The sequence below is a fragment of the Nelumbo lutea genome, chromosome 1 (genome assembly GCF_056320005.1).
Source record: "Nelumbo lutea isolate HS-2025 chromosome 1, American lotus-T2T, whole genome shotgun sequence".
In the NCBI taxonomy this organism is placed as follows: Eukaryota; Viridiplantae; Streptophyta; class Magnoliopsida; order Proteales; family Nelumbonaceae; genus Nelumbo; species Nelumbo lutea.
In genome coordinates this window covers 36,260,191-36,277,611 of record NC_142684.1, presented here as the reverse complement: position 1 = coordinate 36,277,611, position 17,421 = coordinate 36,260,191, and the positions used below count along the sequence as shown (strand labels likewise).

General features: G+C 41.4%; 1 long non-coding RNA gene across 1 annotated transcript; it reads right to left on the bottom strand.

Moving 5' to 3' along the window:
* Positions 1–11,689: 11,689 nt before the first annotated feature.
* Positions 11,690–14,092, bottom strand: LOC148874278 (uncharacterized). Its single transcript, XR_016110827.1, has 2 exons — positions 13,428–14,092; positions 11,690–12,437 (listed from the first exon to the last, which is right to left on the bottom strand). It is a non-coding gene; the product is annotated as an uncharacterized LOC148874278 (long non-coding RNA).
* Between the last annotated feature and the right edge of the window lie 3,329 nt (positions 14,093–17,421).

Sequence of the window (17,421 nt, the reverse complement as noted above, 5' to 3'; positions counted from 1 at the left end):
ATAATTCTGTACGGTCCAAGTGGGATGGAATTGGAATACGCACTCCAGTTCGGATTCGCAGCGTCTAACAACGAAGCAGAGTATAGAGTGTTAGTAGCCTGGCTTACCTTAGCGAAAGAAGTAAAGGCTAAACATCTCATCATCTGCAGTGACTCCAACTCGTGGTCAAGCAGATTAACGACGAGTATGAAGCCCGCGACCCCACCATGGCTACTTATTTGGTCAAGGTCAGAGAGGTTCTACGCGGCTTTCCATCTTATTTCATCAGGTAGATCCCGAGATTCGAGAACGCTGAGGCTGACGCCTTGTCCCGGTTAGCCAGCATGAGCAGTAACACAATGAGGACAGTGTACATAGAGGGCCTACCTCGGCCTAGCATTCTCAGGGTGGCAGGAGAGGTTGCTCCTGTAGAACAAGCAGACACGAGCTGGATTGACCCACTCGCAAGCTATCTACTTCACGGGACCCTCCCTGCGGATCGCAATGTAGCCAGAAGGGTAGAGCGCCAGTCGGCTAAGTACGTCATTATAGATGGGCGGCTGTACCGAAGATCTTTCACGCTCCGCTACTTGCGCTGCTTGCGACCCTCAGAGGCTGGGCTCGTTCTCCATGACACCCATGAAGGCTTGTGTGGCAGACACTTGGGGGGCAGAGCTCTCGCTCAAAAGGCACTGTGACAGGGGTACTACTGGCCCACAATGAAGGCAGACGCACTCGAGCTCTCAAGAAGTGCGATAAGTGTTAGAGACATGCCAATATCCAACACCGACTTGCTGCTGACCTCAAATACCTCACTAGCCCATGGCCCTTCGCACAGTGGGGAATCGACATTCTTTACTCATTCATGCCAGCGACAGGACAAAGGAGATTCCTGGTGGTAGCAATGGACTACTTCACGAAGTGGGTGGAAGCGGAACCCTAACGACGATCACAGCCCGCGACATACAAAATTTCTTTTGGAGGAATATAGTATGTCGCTTCCGGCTACCTCAGGTACTCATCTCCGACAATGGAAAGTAGTTCGAAGACATCAAGTTCCAGAATTGGTGCGACGAGATGGGGATACAACAGAACTTCACCTCAGTGGCACACTCCCAGGCAAATGGGCAAGCGGAAGTCACCAACGGAGCCATATCTGTGGACTGAAGGCTAGCTTAGCCCGAGCCAAAGGACTGTGGGTAGACGAACTACCCAGTGTGCTATGGGTCTACCAGACTACTGTCAAGACCGCCACAGGTGAAACCCCCTTCAACCTCACCTACGACACGGAAGCGGTGATCCTAATTGAGATCAAGGTGCCAACACTAGGCTTGGAGGCCTACAACGAGGAAACAAACGACGACGAGCTCCATACCAACCTCGACCTGGTGGAAGAAGTACAGGACCTAGCATACATTTGGACTGTAGCCTACCAACAGAGAGTGGCTTGGTACTATAATGCCCGGGTCAAGAGATGACACTTCTGTGTCGGTGACCTGGTTCTTTGGAAAGTTATGGTACCTGAGCTTGGCGGGTACTCGGGTAAGGTACGTACGAGCTCGAAACCCTAGCAGGAAAACAGGTACCTCGAGCGTGGAACATCGACAACCTGAGAAGATACTACCTGTGATCGCCGAACTGGAGAGAGGACTGCGAGTCACTCCCAGAACCCTAAGGGCCATGATGCCGAGCTGACATAAGATTTTGGCACTACGATAAGTCCCAGTCGCCTCTTCGCCATGGGCAGGAAAATCCCAATCACCTCTTCGGCATGGGCAAACAAGTCCTAGTCGCCTCTTCGGTATAGGCAGACAAGTCCTAGTCGCCTCTTCGGCATAAGCAAACTACCCCTAATGCCTAAGGCATAGATAGTTCGGGTATAATACCTACGTCTAGCCCAGTTCGGCATATAATAAAAGGTTGGGCCCACTAGCTCTAAGGGACAACCAACATCTGAGTAGCCCATGCGCAAACAGGTCAGGTGTATACCCTACAATGTCTGCTCACCTCGGTGTACATTGTGCGAAGTTACCCCTACTAGTAGTCTAGCTCGGTAGCTCGACAGTTCGGGGTAACCTCCACCTTGGAAAATTTTGTTTTCGGTTATCCTTACTTGTTGTCCAGCTCGGTAGCTCGAAATTCGGGGTAACCTACACATCTACTCCTAATTGGTTAGTTCACCAGTTCAGGAGTTATTTGCACTTAGAACATTTTTGAACAAAAAGATAAGTCAAAGTGTATTTCATTAATATAAGAGTTCAGTACAAAAAAAAATCACTACAGATTGAGCTCGGAGGCCCGGGGTATACAATGTAGAAGATAAGCCTATTTGTCTTGGCGCTCTTCGCCCCTGTTCGAGGCCTCAGTAGGAGGGTCCATACTCTCGTTAGCACCGGTCTCTCCGAAGTCACTGAGCAGCTCGCCCTCACTTTCTGCCTTGGAGTCTGGATCTTCGGAAGCTTCGACAGCCATTTCATCTGTGACCCTCGAAGTAGTGATGGAGCTCAAGTCGAGCTGAGGGAACTCACGTCGGGTTAGCCACCTACTAAGCTTGAAGCCCTTGCGATAGCCTTTCATTCCCGCCTCGATCATCTCTCCACGAAACTCTTCCGAGGTCTTATATTCCTCGACAACCTTGGTCTTGGCCTCCTCCACTGCCTAAAGGAGTATCTCAGTTTGCTCCTTCACGAGGGCCTCGAGATTCTCTACCTCCCGCTTCAATACCGCCTTTTGCCCCGTGAGCTCCTCCTTCTCGAACATCAGTAGTGTAATCAACTCCTTTCGAGCCTGCGCATCTTTCTTCAACTGATTATTTTTGTGGCGAGCCAAGTTTAGCTCGGTGTGAGCCTTGCAAGACGGGGAATCAACTGCAAGAGCTCGCTTTAGGTGCAATTCAGACTGGTACATCAGAGCGGGTACAGTGGAGTTCACCTAACAAGAGAAGAACAACAGTTAGTACAAGAAAAGTTTCAAATGCAAAATTGAAGAAGTCAGACAGAACTTACCACCATACAATGGGTAGCCGCTCGAGCTCCAAGTTGAGTGACCGACAGCTCGGCACAGTTAGCAGCCTCCTCGGCATATACCATGCTCCTGCTCTTGAGAAGGTTGTACTTCGGAGTCAAAATGCTCCGAACTGCCTCCTCGCCGCCTAAAGAAGCAGTAGCAGCAGGGGCGGGCTTCGAAGATGTTGCCTCCTTGGGCACACGCAGGGCGTGGAGACCTTTCCTGGTTCCTCCTCGACCAGATCGGTCACTGGAGGTTGCACAGCGGAGGGCTGCTCGGGCTTAGGGATGGTAGCCTACGGAGACTCGATGTGAGCTCTTTTGGCAGCTCGCTTCTTCTTCCCCTTCATCCTACCAAGGAGTTCGTTCGCAAGGAGTTTCATGGTTGCTGTAACAAAAGCAAAACGTTAGAAACAGTATCGAAATAAAACAAAGGCAACACAAAAAGTGACGACCTACCAGGACTCAGACTGGCCTGCATGAGCTTGTCTTCGGTCATGTAGTCCGCGAACTTGAGACCGAGCTCCGCCCAAGCTCGGAGCGCTTCCCTTGTCTTTAGGTCCAATCTGACACCGGGGTTCTGAATGGCCACCCTCTAGTGGGTCGGGAAGGGCCATCCCTCAGTGTTATGGACCACGAAGTAGCCCCTTTTCCAGCCCGGGACCTTGTTTGGGAGCTCGTGTAAAAGCTTATAGCCCGGACGAGGAGATAGGTAATAAGTCCACCTATGCTCGGGTAGGACACAAGAGGAGTTCTTCTTTATTGAAAGGATGGAAGAGAAGATGTCGAGGTCAAGGGGCAGGTTATAGTCATGGAAGAGCGAGATGGTTCCTACTACATTGCGAATGGAGTTCGATCTTGTAGCACTTCGGCATTCAACTTAATTTGGAACTTAAAAGCATCGGCTCAGGGATATCGACTTCAAAACATTACGTGGTAATCCCAGAAGTCCCTCCAACCGATTCCAAACCTCACGGGATCACGCCGCGTAACAACTAGCATTATCTCCTCCTTGCCCGATTCGGGCGGAATTGATAAGCCTTGTTAGTTGACAACATTATCCCTCAATTAACGCAGAAATGGATCTCCTCGTGACAAAGATCCCGCAATTGATCCACGAAACCCGTGAGGGCTCAACTATATAAAGGCTCCTCCCCCGATGGTTCAAGGTACGTGTGATTACTCTGCTCTCTAGCTCTCTACACTCTTAACCTTTTTTTTCGCAACAGTCTACTAACTTAAGCAATGGAGCGACCTCGCCGGGCTAGCAACCCCGGATTCTCTGATCCTCCTCTTGCAGATCAACCTAGTCCATCGTCTGACTGGAAGCCATGTCACCTCCAGCAGGGAGCAGCTAGATCGCGCTACATTAGATTGGATTGAGCTATTTTGCATTATCTTCTGGAAAATTAGTTTAATTGATTTATTTTGATTGCTATGGAGTTGTAGTTGGTTTTTTACCAAGGGTATGTATTTCAACTCTTAATTGAGTAGCACTTCTACAACAAATTTCTTTGATCTTTTGACATTATGTTTGCATATAACTGGCTATTTTGTTATATAGTCTAATCTAATAATTTGAAAGCATAAACCACTGGAGTACATAAGTCATGTACATTCTGGTGCAATACCTAACGATATAGAACAAATAGAAAGCATGAGAAGCATAACGTTACATCTTTACAAGTCCAAGATTATTAGGCTGTTAAATCATAAATGGCATTGTCAGTAGTAGCTGAGATTTTTATACATAGAAAATCATAAATGACATTGTCAACACTATCTGGGATTGTTACAAATTGAAAATTTTCTGTTGTGGTTCTTGAGAAAATAATCAAAATTCATGAAGTAGGTAATATTTTAGGAAAGCATGTTAGTTTTAACTTCCAAGTAGGCAAGTATTCATCTTTTTTTCCATAATTCTACATTTTGGAGCTCTTATGAAAATTAAGATTTACATCCCCTTTCTTCAAGTAAGCTAACAATAAACGTGGAAAGTTCTGTGACAAAAATCAAGAAAACTTAAGATGCTTTGGATTTTCTTTCTCTCCCCCTCCCTCATAAGTTAAGAATTTTGTTTGTTTTGAAGCTTTTTAGAAGGAAGTTATCTGTTGATAAAAGGATGAAAAAAGAAATCCATCCTTTGGGTTTTTTAATGGCGAACTTACTATTGTATGAGCAATCTTGCCCTTTTCATTGCCTAAAATAATAAGTTGATCTGCATTTTACTGGTAAATATACTCTATAAAACATTTACATGCTTTTTGAATAATTACTGGTTTATTTCTATACATGTTTAATTAAAGAGATCCATCAAACACTTTTAATAAAAAATAATGACTTCCTACTGGTTTTTAAAGTGATTATGGGAGAGGCCTTAAATAGACAGTGATGCTTGACTGGCAGTAGAACACACCTTTTGGATAAGATCAAATGGGTAGCTGTGGTCTATAAATCGTTTTTCTTATTTGTTTCCTTTTTTTGGATAGCACGTAATGAACAAAAAAAACCAAAATTCTGAAATCAATTGTTTTTAGAACCTAGCTTTCTTCCATTTTAGCTTTTGAGTTAGATATCTAAGAGATAAAGTTCAGAGGTCCATTTTGTCTTTCTGACTAGAACTAAAGGAAGATATTCTACTTGGAACAAAATTCCACCGCAATTTATCACATAGGTCACCATTCAATTGCTACCTTAATCAAGAAAACAGTTGGCTAGATGTCTAAAAAAAGTAGAAATGCAACACAACCCTCTTAAATAATTATCGCAAAACTTGTTAAATAATTGAAGCTCGTTAGTGTTGTACCTTAATCTGTCGTCCTTTCATTAATTAATGCCCTAAAATGGGATAAAACCCAAATGAATCAGCACAAAAGAAGAAGAAGAAGAGAGATCGATTTTACCATTGTGCTCTGTAGTGAGAGATAGATCTTACCTTTATGCTCTGTAGCGAGAGAGATAGGTTTTACCTTTGCGCTCTTGAGAGAGAGAGAGAGACGGATTTAGTGGAGAAAGTGTCTGAGGTTCAAATTCAATGGAGAAAAAGTTAAGGTTCGAGAGAAATAAAGCGTCAAGGTTCGAGAGAGATAGAGAGTCGAGGTTCAACTTTCGAATGAAAATTTTGGGCATGGATATTTTTTGTGCCACAAAATACATATGGTTTTTTGCCATACATGCAAGTTTCATTCTCGAAAGAATTGAGTCCTATGGAAAAAAATTGGTACCCAAACACTATCGTGTCATTCATTCTTGTCCATTCATTTTTAGAATGGGAAAGAGTTGAAAAATGACGTCAGTGGCATTTGAAAAGATACAAATACCCTTCCTATCATTTAATTTTCTTTATCAACCATTCAAACATTGATAAGATGACCCTAATTTTCTTGAATAAAAAAAGAAAAGAATTTGAGACTTCATTTTTTGTTAAAGTTCGAATGATTGATGAGAAAAATTAGATGACATCCAAAGGTTATTTGTCTTTTCAAATACCACTTTAATGGCCGGTTAACAACCGGTTAATGATAGGTATTGAATTGACATGTTTTGGAAGTTGGGGTATTGAACCGTCATGTTTGAAAGTTCAAGGGCACTAGGCCCAAAATAAAGGGAAACTTGGATGGGAGTGGAACTCACACCCTATCACGGCAGCCGGCAACTTTGTTCCCCGTGCCAGTTATTTTCATTTGGCATGCCAAGGGCGGTTGCCCGTTGCCCAAAGGCCGGAGTCGCAACTTACAAGGTGTATTGGCCTCCTATAGATGGAGACGAGTGTTTTGATGCCAATATCATGGCTACCTTTGATGATGCCATTGCCATTCACGAATCATGATGGGGTTAATGTTCTCTCTGTCTTGCTCCTAAAGTGACCCCGCCCAATTATTTTCAAGATGGCACTTCAATTGGGGTATTCCATGCCGTAAAGAATGGGATCGATTGTCGTTGTTTTCTCTACAGCCTTACTAAAGCACACAAATTTTGGAAAAATCTCACACTAAATACGGTGAGTGAGGGCTGTAGTTATAATAGTAGAATTAGAGTTCAATTACAAACCAAATTGTGGGAGTAATCAGAAATGATAAGATAATGTGATAACAAGGGAGAGACATAAACGTGAAAAACATAAAGTATATCCTAACAACTAAGGTGCATGGGGACTACTGGAAGAGTTATCGTTATCACCCCCTCAAGGTGGGCGAGGGATGCCAAGGGATATTTTCATAATGTCGGCAAGTTGATCATGCGAGGAGAGAAACTGGACATGAAGTAGCTTTTTGGAGACTTGATCACGAACAAAATGAACATCGGTCTCAACATGCTTGGTACGGGCGTGGAGGACTGAGTTGGCGGAGAGGTACATAGAACAAAGGTTGTCACACTAGAGGACCGGGGTGCCGGTTGAGGGAATGGCAAGTTCTTTGAGAAGGGATTGAATCCACGATAGTTTGGTGGTGGGCTTTAGTGCTGGAGCGCGAGACAGTGGGTTGCTTTTTGGATGACCGTGAGATGAAGTTATTGCCAAAGAAAATGCAATAACCACCTTGGGATTTGTGATCATCTGGGCAGCTGGCCTAACCAGCATCTGTAAAAGCATGAAGACGAGGAGAGTGAGATGGTGTAATACCAAGACCAAAATGAATGGTATCCTTGAGGTAGCACAAGGGTGCACTCATGAACTAACAGGCTTTGTTGACACAGAAGGCTATATCAGGCCTGGTGAGAGAGAGGTATTGAAGAGCGCAAACTGTGCTTCTGTACTCAGCAGGATATGAAAGTGGGTCACCTGAATGTCTGGACAATTTGCAAGAAGCACTCATGGGAGTAGGGGCGGGCTTTACATCCTCAAGGTGGAGATGCTGCAGAAGATCAACAATATAGCGTTGTTGGGATAGAAATAGCCCTATGGGTAGGCGAATTGCTTCAACACCAAGGAACTCATGTCCTTAAGTTAAGCCCATTCGAGTGATAAGAGAGGAGATAACAACTCGATTGGAACCCGTCACTATAATGCCATCAACGTAAATGAGCAAAAGGAGAGAAAAGTGAGTTGTGTGCTTAATAAATAGTGAAGTATCAAATTTGGAGCAGAAGAAGCCATCATTAAGAAGAAAAGAAATTAATTTTTGATACGAGGCACGGGGGGCTTGTTTGAGCCCATAAAGCGATTTGTGTAGTAAGCAATGTGATCGGGTTTGGTGCGGTCACGGAACCCCGATGGCCGGGCCATGTAAATGATCTCAGAGAATGGTGACGGGCTTAATTATTGGACTAAAAGTCTCAATGTAGTCTATGCCCTCTTGTTGTGTAAATCCCTTTGAAACAATACGGGCCTTAAACCGGGAGATGCTACTGTAAGGATTTCGTTTCACACGAAAAACCCATTTACACCCAATAATGTTGGAATTGGGTGGTGGGGGAACCAAGTCCCAAGTATGGTTGCGCAAGAGCGCTGCATACTCTTCAGTCATGGCAGATTTCCAATTGAGGTTAGAGAGGACTTTGGAAGAGGGCTCAGAGGTGAGGTCAGGGAGAGGGTGACGACTAGTAGAGAAGACCTTGGGCTTGAAAATGCCATTTTTGGCACGAGTCACCATGGGGTGAGTGGACTGAGGAGGAGGGCTCACTGACGTTATTGAAGTTGAGGTGGTGGGCCCATTAGGAGGAGGCACGTGCAAGGCTGGATTGGATGGGCCTAGTGGGCCCAGTGGAATAGATATGGGGGCTGGTGTTGTCATTGGTTCTTGGTTAAAGGATTTAGGAAGGTGGTTGGAGAGAGATGGGCCCATGGTGGGAGGGGAGATCACAGCACTTGGACTAAGAGAGGGAGATGGTGGGCTCTTCACGATATGGGGAGAGGACGGGCCCAGAAGCAGCACGGGACTGTTAAGAAGGGGGGAGTCCAATAGAAGGATCAGTGGTATGAGTGCTGATGAGAGTTGGACAAGAGGGTTGCTTAGAAAAGGGAAAAGCATCTTCATTGAAGACAACGTACCAGGAAATAAAAATGTGGCTAGAGGGTACATGGAGGCACTTGCAACCATGATGGGCTCTACTATACCCCAGAAAAACACATGATTTGGGGCGGTAAGCAAACTTGTGATTATTGTAGTCCCGTAGACACGGGAAACATTCACATCCGAAGACTTCCAACCATGACAGATCAGGTTTGGAGTGAAAGAGGGCTTCCCATGGTGAGCGGTATCCTAACACAGGTGTGGGTAAGCAGTTCAAAAGATAGGTGGTGGTGTCAAAGGCATCCCACTAGCAGGTTAAAGGGGCAAAAGCGTGGGCCAGAAGTGTGAGGCCCGTGTACGTTCAACAGTGTCGTTTTGTGTAGATGTATGTGTATAAATCAACCTATGAACAATTCCATATTGGATAAGAAATGGCTTAAAACTACGAAATTCTCCACCACCATCAGTTTGGAGAGCGTTGATGGATGAATTTAAAAGTTTGTCAATCATAGTTTTAAAATTAACAAAAGCATCAAATGGATCAGATTTCACATGCAACAGATAGATCAAGTGAACTTAGTAAAATCATCAACAAATGAAATGTAATACTTAAAACCATGAGAAGAAACCGGGGCTGGTTCCCAAAAGTATACAAAAATTAATGAAAGAGGTTCAGAAGAAGAATGTTTCCTAGAAGCAAAAGGCAATTTATGACTCTTGCCCAATTGGTAAGATGAACAAAAGGCCAAGGATTTATTCGCGAGAGGCAACTGATTGGTGGAGATGACATGGCGCACAGTGGGCTAGGATGCCAAACTCTGTAGTGCCACATGTCAACATTGCAACGTTCACCTACAAAAGAAAAATTAGAACTGAGTTGAGGAGATACTCTGGGGTCTAGCTGATAAAGACAATTCTTATTCCACCCATGGAGTAAAATCTTCTTGGACTAGCAATCCTTTACAACATAAAGTTAGCATGGAACTCAAGAAAGACATCATTATCATGGAAAAATTGCCAAACTGAAAGTAATTTTTTGGTAATTAAAGAAACATGAAAAACATTTTTCAAACCAAGGGATGAGTGGGGTTGGGAATGAATGTACAATTAGTATGGTGGATTGGCAAACCTGTCCCAATACCCATTTTGATCTGATTAGTACTCGTATACTCAAAATGTAGTTTTGAGTTGTTCAAATCAACAGTAAGATGATTTGTAGCTTCGGAGTCTAGATACCACAGAGAATGATCGATAGAGGAGTTGGAGGATAAAGTATAGGCTGATTTAGGTCCTCCTTTATTCTCATAATGAAAGTAGCAATTTACTGAATGTGATTTTTAAGCTTGCAAATTTGACATGGGGTTGACGGTCATTGTGGGCCTAAAGGATAGCCATTATTAGGACCATTGGGCCCTTTTCTGAATAATTTTCTTGACCATGTTTCGTTGGAGGGTTGGGTTGTTCATATTGAAAAAAGGCACGAGACTTATTGTTATTGTTGTTGTTGGCCCACGAAATACTGTATTGACACTAAATAGAACAAATTTGAATCCAAGTTTGAAATACTCCTTCCGGAGTTCATGATTTAACAACACTCCATTGAGTTCCTAGGCGGATAATTCATCAGAGCGAGTGTTTACTGATGTGACAAATGCCTTATATAGTCGGGTCCTAGACCCATCAATATTCGAAGATTAATATCAAATTCAGATATAGGAGAACCAACAACAGAAAGGCTGTTGTTCAGCCAATAATTTGGCTTTTTGAGATGTAACTCAACATGCAGTTGCATCACTCGGACCTGTGATTTAAAAGCAAAGTGTTTTTCCAATGATTTCCACAACATTGCCAAAGAGGTGCACCTAATTACTTGGTTGAGTTCAGCTTCTGTTAATCTTGCTCCATGCGATAAATGCTGGGTTGAGTGTCGTTGGAGCTTATCACTGGCTCTTCACTATTGGTGGTGACAATGAGGTATTTGGTTGGGCATGGGCTTGACCCATCTACATATCCAAGTAATCCGATCCCTTTGAGAACTTGAAAGACTTGAGAGTGCCAATGTAGATAGTTGTTTCTATCTAACTTCATTGTGATGAAATGAGTGAGGTTTACATTGGATAGCCTTAGGTATTAGTTTTGGGTAGTGGTGGCGGTGCTGCTACTTGACATAGTTGGATCGAGGTTTGGCTCTGATACCATACCATAACACAAGTTATGGAAAAATCTCACAAACTAACTTCGGTGAGTGAGGGCTATATTTAAAATAGTAGAATCAGAGTTAAATTATAAACAAATTGTGGAAGAATAAGATAACTAAGGGAGAGAGATAAACATGAAAAACATAAAGTATATTCTATCAACTAAGGTGCAAGTGGTGTTAGGTTTTAATCACATAAGAGATTAAATCCAATGGGTTTGATTGGTCAATTACATGAGAAATTGTATCTGTACACTTGATTGAAAAATTAATTTTTTTCTTGCAAAACCCAGTTTTGAAATTGTCTCGCATTGAAAATTATAAGCTTTGTTTTCAATATTTTAATAAGAACTGATTTATGGGTTCGATAACACGCAACACGCGCGTACGCAAGTGCACACATGTGTGCTGCGCAATGAGGCGCTTTAGAGGCGCACTTTGTTCGCACTTCGTGCGCACCCGCATGGCTCGCGAAAGGCGACTTTTGGTTTTGGTGCGATACTGACCGTTGATGAAATCAACGGTCATGATTCGATTGGGTATGATCAAGAGGCATAATTCAAAGTTAACAATCATTAACTATTAATTACTTTTTAAACAATTACAATGCTTGAAATTATGACTGTTCAAAGTGCTTTTTCTAAACCAGTACTTACATTTTCTTCATACCTCTTTATAAACTATTTAAAGAACATGAATCAGACTTCAAAACACACAATTTCGACATTCACTATCTCTCTCTCTCTCAATTCGATCTGTTACAGTCTCACAGAAATTTTCTTTGGAGACTCTTTAACTTTGATAGTTGCAAATTCTCGCCCAAAGTTCTGTTGTATCCTAGGAACGAATTTGCTTGTAACCCAACATCAAACTAGAGCAAATAACGTTCTAAAGACAGTGTCTTTTCAAACACGCCTCAGGGCTTCTTCAAAGTTACAGTAACCCCATTTTTCCTACACATGGAGTGCTGGAAGACTTGATCATTATAAGCCTACAGAAAATTCATGACCAGCTGCTGGTTCTGTTTCCAACCTCTCCCCATGGCTGTTCAAGGTTGGAGCCAAAGCCAGCACCATTGATTTATCGGACGTTCCCTTCTCGATAAGGTTGTTGTTGCATCCTAACATTGTGACTGTGTGAGGGGTACAATATTGACGTGCCTTAGAAGTGAGAGTGCCAGAGAGAATGAGAAGGGAAAGCAGAAGGCCTTAGCTAGTTAGCTGGTGCTGCCGGAATGATTCTCGCCATGCAACAATGTGACAAATGGGGACGACGAAATCGTTCCTGATCCTCACCTTCTTCAATCTTCATTACATCTCTCTTTAAATTAATATTTTAATTAAATAATAAAATTACACTGAAGCTAACAATTGATTTGATTAATAGAATCAATAATATAGATTAATATGCAATGTAATGCATATTTTCTCAAAAAACAACAAATAATGATTACATATAACAATATTATGAGGCTCTGGTCCGGATCTAACTAGAGATTATTCCTCATAGGTGGACGTGGACCATCAATCTGAAGTTCATATTCATTTTTAACGCCTTCCACAACTCAATTGGACGTCGAGCCAGAACCATTCATGGCTGCTTTCCCATCCAGGGAAAGCAATGTCATTACATCGATCAGAGACCCTCAAGATTTTCCCCATTCATGGCTGCCTTCACCCAGGCAGAAGGGACCTGCAAGTGAGGACGACAACCGCCGGGTTCAATTTAACCCTAACTGGCACAACCATGCCATGTCCCCGTATTTCTGGCATTGCCGGCCTGCTCAGAACACACCACCCACCCAGACTAGACTCTGGAGCCCCTCAGCCATTAGATCCGCCATGGGAGAGAAGACTATGTATTCGGGGAGCTGACATGGTCTGACGGCCGACATATGTTAAGGCCGCTTAGCTTAGGAGACTCTTATTTATCTTTTCATTTCTACAACTTTTACCCCTGCCATAGTTGAAACTTCTGGTTTTAATTTAGCACAAGAATCTCATAATGCTTAAAAGAAAACCAAGTGATGCCTCTTCATACGTTTCAATTTTGACAGAGTAGATCTAAATATACTTAGAGCAATTACAGATTCCTCGGTCTGTTCAGAAATAAAACGGTCAAATAGTTCGTTATTTAACGATGATAATGATGATGATGATGATGAATAGCAAGAAATAGAATTTAACAAAGAAAATTACGAGCTAAGAACGAGAACCAGTAGAAGATAATCACGATTTAATCCATGGAGTTCTAACTAACTATTTAATATTACAAACCAACCGGAACAGAAACTACCTTCAAGACTTCAACTTGAACAGAAGGAAGTAGGTAGGGGATAATGAAGGAAGGGGAGGATCAATCGGAAAACTATGGAATGGGCGGGGTTGGAAGCAAATAAAAACAATCCCACAGACGAGAATTTTGTTTCCAACCCGTCCATTCCGCAGCCTCCCGATAGACCAGGCTCCCTTTCCCATCTCTCCTTCCGTTCGCTGCTCCGTTGCTCTTTCCTACTCTATTCACTTCGTATAGGCACTTAATTTCCTCATTTGCCGTTGGATTATATTCGATCTGAACTTGTAATGCATCTCAACCGTCCATAACTTTTTAGGTTCAAGCGGTTTCATTCTTCTGTCATGTTTGGACCGAATTGGTACAATAATCTAGTAAAATTCCTGCCATGTCCCCAAAACCTAATTCCACGAGTCGAGATCTTTCAAAACACGTTTCAACCCTCTAACAACTTGATAAAACACCGTGCATCTCACCATGAGACCGGGAACACGTCCCAAGGGTTGGAAGAGGTGTCAATTGGACAAATTTGATCCAACCCGATCCAGTCCAATGTGAGTACACTTATAATGGACTGGACCCAATCTAATCCAAATCCAATTCAATCCACTAAAACGTAAATGGATTGGATTGGATCCAATTCAAACCGACTTAAATATCAAAAATTATATAAAAGCACTTTTAGTATTGAAAAAGCACTTTTGTAAAATTACTTTGATAAAAAGTATTTTCATAAAAGTGCTTTTACAAAAGCACTTATTTGAAAGTACTTAGGAAAAGTGCTTTTGTAAAAGTACTTTGACAGTTTTCATAAAAGTGCTTTTACAAAAACACATTTGAAAGTACTTAGGAAAAGTGCTTTTGTAAAAGTACTTTTATAAAAGTGCTTTGTAGAAGTGTTTATAAAAGTACTTTCGTAGAAGTATTTTTATAAAAGTACTTTTGAAATGTACTTTGGAAAAGTGCTTTTATAAATTTGTACAAGTACTTTTACAAAAGTACTTTTATAAAGGTACTCTTGTAAAAGCACTTGTACTTTTATAAAAGTACTTTTGTAGAAGTGCTTTTGTAAAAGTAATTTTATAAAAGTACTTTCATAAAAGTGCTTTTGTAGAAGTGTTTTCATAAAAGTACTTTTGTAAAAATGCTTTCGTAAAAGTTCTTTCATAAAAGTACTTCTGTAAAAGTTTTTTTTGTAAAAGTGATTTCATAGAAGTGCTTTCGTGTAAAAGTATTTTTATAAAAGTACTTTCGTAAAAGTACTTTTGTAAAAGTGCTTTCATAGAAGTACTTTTGTAAAAGTGCTTTTATTAAAGTGGTTTTGTAAAACTACTTTTGTAAAAGTGCTTTCATAAAGTACTTTTGTAAAAATGCTTTTGTAAAAGTGCTTCGTAAAAATACTTTTCATAAAAGTATTTTTATAAAAGGGTTTTTTATAAAAATATTTTCGTAAAAGTGTTTTTGTAAAAGTACTTTCATTAAAGTGATTTTACGTTGTTTTCAGTTTTGATTGATTTCAAATTAGACAAGGATTTGTCCTCGTGACTGAATTATTGGAAATTTGGTTTAAGTCTAATTCAAACCAATAAGAATATGGACCAATTTATTTTGAATTGGCTCAATCCAATAATTATAATGGAAGGTCCAAATCTGATTTAATAAGGTTTGGATCAAATTGGATCCAAACCAAAACAGGTCGATTGACCCCCTAGTTAGAACATGTTTTGTTAGTAGGTGATCGGCACTCTAATTCCAATTCCAATTAGTTACAACACATCCCAACTGTGTATTGGGAACACTCTCCATGATGTCTCATCATCATCTTCAGTACTTGTCATTGGGAGATATTCCCAATGCATGATTGGGATGTGTTGTGGGGCACCCTTGTGAATTCAATGATTGGATGATAATAGATGGACTAGCATACTAGGTTTCTTACTCACTTTTCCTACCCACACTCTACCTGTCCTGAATTGTAGCCACACATCTCACAATTCAAAATGGCAATGTGTGGCTACAATTCATGGAGGGTAGAATGTGGGTAGTGAGTAATGGGCAGGAAATTTGGTTTCCATAGGCATAGCATTACAACAGTATTTTCAACTCTCGAATATCAATGATGACTAGGAGTGAAAATAAATCGAGTCTTTCAAGAGTTATTTGCTCTCGGCTTGTGAAAATCTCAAATCGATTCAGTCTAAACCAAGCTTCAAACTGAACTTGAACCCAATATATAGGCTCGCTTTGTAATCAAGCGACGCTGAAGCCTAATATAGTTAGGCTTATAAAGCTCGCGAGACTATATATTATACATATAAAAAATAAGGTGAATGCTTGGGATTGCTTAGGTTTTATAAGGTGAATGCTTGGGATTGCTTAGGTTTTATAAGGTGAATGCATGGGATTGCTTGGGTTTTATAAGGAGAATATGCCAAAGGTTGCTAGGGCTTTAAAAGATGAGTGCAATGCGATAAACAACATGTAAGTGAAAAAAGACTTCCATTAAATATAAGCAGCAAACAACAATGTGCATATGTAAAGAAAAGAAACTTATTAAATTCATGTGGCAAATAACAGTAAGTACATGTGGAGTTTTTTCTTTTTTTGTTAAATGCCAATTATTATATTACCATTCATTGTACAACTTTAACTAGTGCCCTTTCATCATTTCATCTTGTTCGTTTGTTTGGGGATCTCATAACACATAGTACCTTGTGGGGTGAGCTTCTTTCACAACATAAGGCCCAACCCAATTGGGTGAAAACTTGCCAATAGATTTCCCTTTCCAGATGTACAAAACTGACTTGAGTATCTTGTCACCCTTTCTGAATCTCCATGGCATTTCCATTTTGTTGAAATTGGAGGCCATGAGTTATTTGTATTTTATCTATTTTGTAGACATTTTCCCACACTTTGTTTATTGTTTCCAATCTATCACAGATCATCTGATCCATCTTATCTATCTTGAATTATTTCCTCATTACATAAGCCACTTTGGCAAACACTGTTTGTATTTCTACAAGTAGGACCACTTCTTACCCATATACAAATGAGTATTGCTTGGATCCCTTTCATGATCAAAATTCAATATGCCCGGAGCATAATAGAGAGTTTATTTGCCCAGTCCTTCTAGTTCTCAACCACCAATTTTCCTAGTATCTTTAATAGGGTCTTGTTGGTTGTCTTTGCTTACTCGTTTCCTTATGGGTAGTAAATGGTGGATGTTCCTAATCATGCCCCCATATTGACCTAACAAGTTATGGACTTCTTGGTTCTTGATAAATAACTCGTTGTTTGTCGAGATTCTCATAAGCACGTTGAAGCAATGTATAATGTGTTGCCTAAGAAAGTTTGCCACATTTTTTGTGACCACCCTTCTTAGGGGAGTCGCCTCAGCCCACTTGGTGAATAATCTATGGTTATGATGATGAAATAGTATCCTTTGGATGTGGGATTTACTTTTCAAATGAGGTCCACTCCCCATGTGTGGAAGGGCCAAGTTGTTACTATTGGGTGGAGTCCGTTGATTGGCTGATGGATTCGACAACCATGTATCTGACAAGTATGACACCTTCGTACATGTCTTTGCATAATTTCTAACATAGTCAGCCAGTAAAAGCCGATGTGTAAGATGTGATTATACAGGGCTATCCATCCTTGATGAGTAGCGGGCTTAGAGCCATGGACGATATCTAGAATTTCCTCTGTTTTCATCACCTATGATACATTGCAAAGGTTGCCCCATATATGACTTTTTGTACAACAACCCATCTTGCAAATAGAACCTCTTGACTTTGGATAGAAGCCTTTTCCTCAGCATAGTTTTTGTGGGCATGGTGCCATCTTTTAGGATACACTTTTTGCAATCACGTTGTAGTCTAACGGCGTGGTGCCATCTTCAGCATAGTCTCCTTTAACACCACTACTGCTTCCTTAGGTTCCAGACACGGTGCTCTTACCCCACCTACTATTTTGAGATAAAGCATTCCATATACTA